Here is a 3,802-nt window from a genome sequence, read left to right as displayed (position 1 = left end):
ACGCAAGCCGTCTCGTCCCAACGTCTTCCGGTCACGTGACGCGGTCAGTCTCCCTGACTTCCCGGTCTGACTAACAACCCGTGGCGCCTGATGACGGGGCTTTCAGCTCCAGCGTCGGCGCAACTGAGTGCAGCGCGTTTGGAGTTGCTATGGGCAACCGAAGTCGCCTTGCTGGGGAGGCCTGTCCTGACGGACACCAATTAGAATAAGTGTGAAAAGTTTATGTTCCGCCTCCACTCCCATTCACTTCTCTATAGGCTCCGTTAGCTGTCAATCAGAACCACATTTATTTCACATAGATACTAGCCACAACAGGGTATTTTGGGAAAGCCAATTAATTAAATTATATGTGGCTTAAGTTTAGGTTTATGGTAATTTTCACTAGTTGTAAAATAATTATATACTTACATTGCTATAGGGGATTTATAAAGATCCCCTTTTTTTACTTCATAATACTAGTTATTCACAGTCATTTAAACACTAATTAGTATCACTGAAGGAAGTGAGGTCATCAAAGTTCCTTCTATATAAACATGCACTTAGCCTCCATGCTTCATTGCATGGTCACTGGCTCACTGCTGATCACTATTTAGAAGGTAAGGAAAACTTGTCTTTATGACATTCTACACCAGGCTCTATTTAGCTTAAGTTGATGCTGGATTTCTTTTTACACAAATATGTATTCATACTTTGTTAAATTGCTGATATATATTTTTATTTTTAAGCCTTCATGCTGGGCTGTGCAATCTTATACTCCTAGCACAGCTTCCTTTCATTGTCCACCTGTTGGTAATTAAGTGGTGGTTTCTTTAGAGTATTTGCTGTCTGTTTCCATATATCCCTGGGTCAATTGGTTTTAATTAGTGTGATTATACACATGTGTTCTCAGATTGGGACTTAGTTAACATAGGTCCTAACTGTTGTTATACAATTAAATCCTCTAGGTATCATATCCATAGGATACCATAAGGACTCTATAGATTTCTGCATTTTTCACCTGTATTGTGACTTCTGAGGTATGTTATGATTAATGTATTTTGTGCTTGTGGAATCTTAATGTTAATAGATTAATTACAATAGTGAATAGAGTCTTCATTGATAAGATGCAGATTCATCAGCACATGTGCTTCATATAGAAGTAATTAATTTTATACTTCTAGTCTAAAAAGACAGAAAAATTAGACTAGAGGTAATACACGCCCATTTTTATTTTATTTTTTAAATGAAGGTTAAGGTCTATGATGTATGGAAAGATTAATAGTAATCTCCTAGAACATATCTTTTTGGTCTGACTAGTCCTCACATTTCAGATGTGAAGGCGTTTATATACCAGTGATTCTTGAAATGAGTGGCATCTGAGTTTAGGCCCTCCCTTTTTGTATACCTTTCACCATGATAAGGTGAGACACTAACAAATGCTAATTAACTCATTAGGTCCTCCATGTGTGCATGAAGTTGCCGATTCCTCTTTTTTTTTCATATGAATGCTTCCCTTTTGAGCTCTTCGTAATCTGAGTTACCAGATTCACGAGGTATGTTGTACATTATTCAACCTCTACGGTTTAATTTAGATAATAGATCCCTTCAAGAACTTGTTATATTCCCAATTAGGCTGACTTTATGCCCTTATTTCACGCCTCATTGATGTTTGGAAGCCCACGTATGAACCTATTCGGCCAATGATCTAGGCCTATCACTCTTTTGGATAGACATTATTATCTAAGGTATGTCTAACATAAAATCTTTTTCGGTGGACCATATTTATGAATAACATCTTAAAGTCTCTTCTAATTATGTGAGATTATCAACTGCTCATTCCATGTTTTCGATTTTTTCCTTGTCTTGCCCATCTTTGTTGTTTTTTCGGACTGTTCTTTTGGATTGTTTGTACATTTTCTTATGTATTTTTATGTATTTTCATGTATTCATATATTTTATTGAATGGTTGTTCTATAATTTCTAGACGCACCCCTGATGAAGTCTAGTTCCTAGACGAAACGCGTTGGGTTACTGTATTTCTTGTTGATGTTATCTCCGAATATTTAATGAGGAAGAATAAGGATACAACAGAAAGGTTGCCTTCTTTCCTCCATATCCCATTGATGGATTTCTGTAGGAGAAACTACATCATAATGTACATGTAATAATGATGGATATACTTCATGTTTCTGTATAATTGTTTTAATAAATTTTTATGAAAAGTACAGTCCGTTATGTGTTTTAAAAACCTGTATAAATATTGATTGCAAATCCTGTTAAGCAATAGTCTTTGTATAAGGGTATCTGTAAACCCCTGGGGCGCCATTTTTCCTCTTTTTCTATACTCTATTTTCTTTGCTCAGTTCCTCCTAACAAGGAACTCAGAGGAACCAGGCAGCCCATCCTAGAGATAGCTATACCTAATCGCCTATTTTGAAACCAATTAGCGCAGGAGGAGAGTGTTTGTGGAATATATATATATATATATATATATATATATATATATATATATATATATATAAACACAGCTGATGGTGCGGCACTCCAAACGACGTAATAAAAGGACACTTACATATCTGTAGTGAAGACAACGTTTCAATGCTTTTACTTGTGCATTTTCATCAGGTCAAATGAACAACAGTCAAAGTGCTTACCTAAATAGTGTGTGCAGACGCCATCACCACGCTTCCGGAGCACAGGCCCACGCCCGGCCCGTCGGCGCTCCCACATGACATCATTGCCCACAGCCGGTTGCTATAGCAACAACAGTACACAGTGCAACATACATAACACTACAGTGCGTAATAGACAGAGCAGCCATATCGATCAGCATGAATATAAGTCGATCTATAGCATATACATACACACACACATAAATATATATTTTCCAATTATACTTTTGCCTTTTTTTTTACTCTGGGGTCACATTGCTAGTTTGACTGAGCACCCCTGGATGGACAACACAGCATACCTGGGGAAGGGCCACCTACAGTGTCGCACAATACATGTATGATACACTGCGGTCTGACAGAGAAATAATAATAGTACACTGGGGTATAGCACAAAAATATTAATACTAATAATTTTATATATATATATATATATATATATATATATATATATATATATCAGGCATGTGGCACTCACGGCTAGATAAAGAATGAAAAACGCTCAATTGGTTTTCAACGTTTCAATTCCACATAGGAATTTTCATTAGGAGTTACAATATGTCATACAAAAAGCTTACCTTATATCCCAACACCCTTAGTGCAATGGAGCTCTTCCCGCTTGTGGTCCCCGGCATCCGTGCTGTGCTCCGTCGCGCCCACTATGATGTCATCTGTGACCACGGCTGGTTGCTAAGTGACAAAAGTAACAATACAATAGATGCACTGCTTTGGCTTTACAACAGATGATTACAATGCGGCCAAGACATTGCTAAGAAACATTACAGGCTGGAATACACTCATATGAAAACATTTAAGTTAAGATGTTCATTTAATCCATGCGGAAATACCGTATTCAATGTATAAATCCAGCGTGCCTCTTTCTGCAGCAGATGTTTTGCCCTATCTCCACCTCTCATGGTTTCAGGCACACAATCAATCATTTTGTAACGGATTGTGGCCAAACTATGTCTAAAATCCCTAAAGTGTTTGGCCATGGGCTGGTCCATGGGTTTGCCAGCTACAGCTGCTTGGATGGCACTCCTATATAGTGCCATCCTTTCCTTACATTTTCTTAACGTTTTGCCCACATAGACCAGTCCACAGGGGCAACGGATGCGGTAAATGACATAAGTGGAATTACATGAGAAGACATG

General features: G+C 37.9%; 1 long non-coding RNA gene across 1 annotated transcript; it reads left to right on the top strand.

Moving 5' to 3' along the window:
• Nucleotides 1–545: 545 nt before the first annotated feature.
• On the top strand, nucleotides 546–2,204 carry LOC134956923 (uncharacterized). Its single transcript, XR_010186295.1, has 5 exons — nucleotides 546–596; nucleotides 945–1,016; nucleotides 1,435–1,532; nucleotides 1,612–1,724; nucleotides 1,964–2,204. It is a non-coding gene; the product is annotated as an uncharacterized LOC134956923 (long non-coding RNA).
• Nucleotides 2,205–3,802: the final 1,598 nt, after the last annotated feature.

Source organism: Pseudophryne corroboree, chromosome 9 (genome assembly GCF_028390025.1).
Source record: "Pseudophryne corroboree isolate aPseCor3 chromosome 9, aPseCor3.hap2, whole genome shotgun sequence".
Taxonomy (NCBI): domain Eukaryota; kingdom Metazoa; phylum Chordata; class Amphibia; order Anura; family Myobatrachidae; genus Pseudophryne; species Pseudophryne corroboree.
Note: the sequence above shows the minus strand (reverse complement) of the source record. Positions and strands in the feature narration are given on the sequence as shown.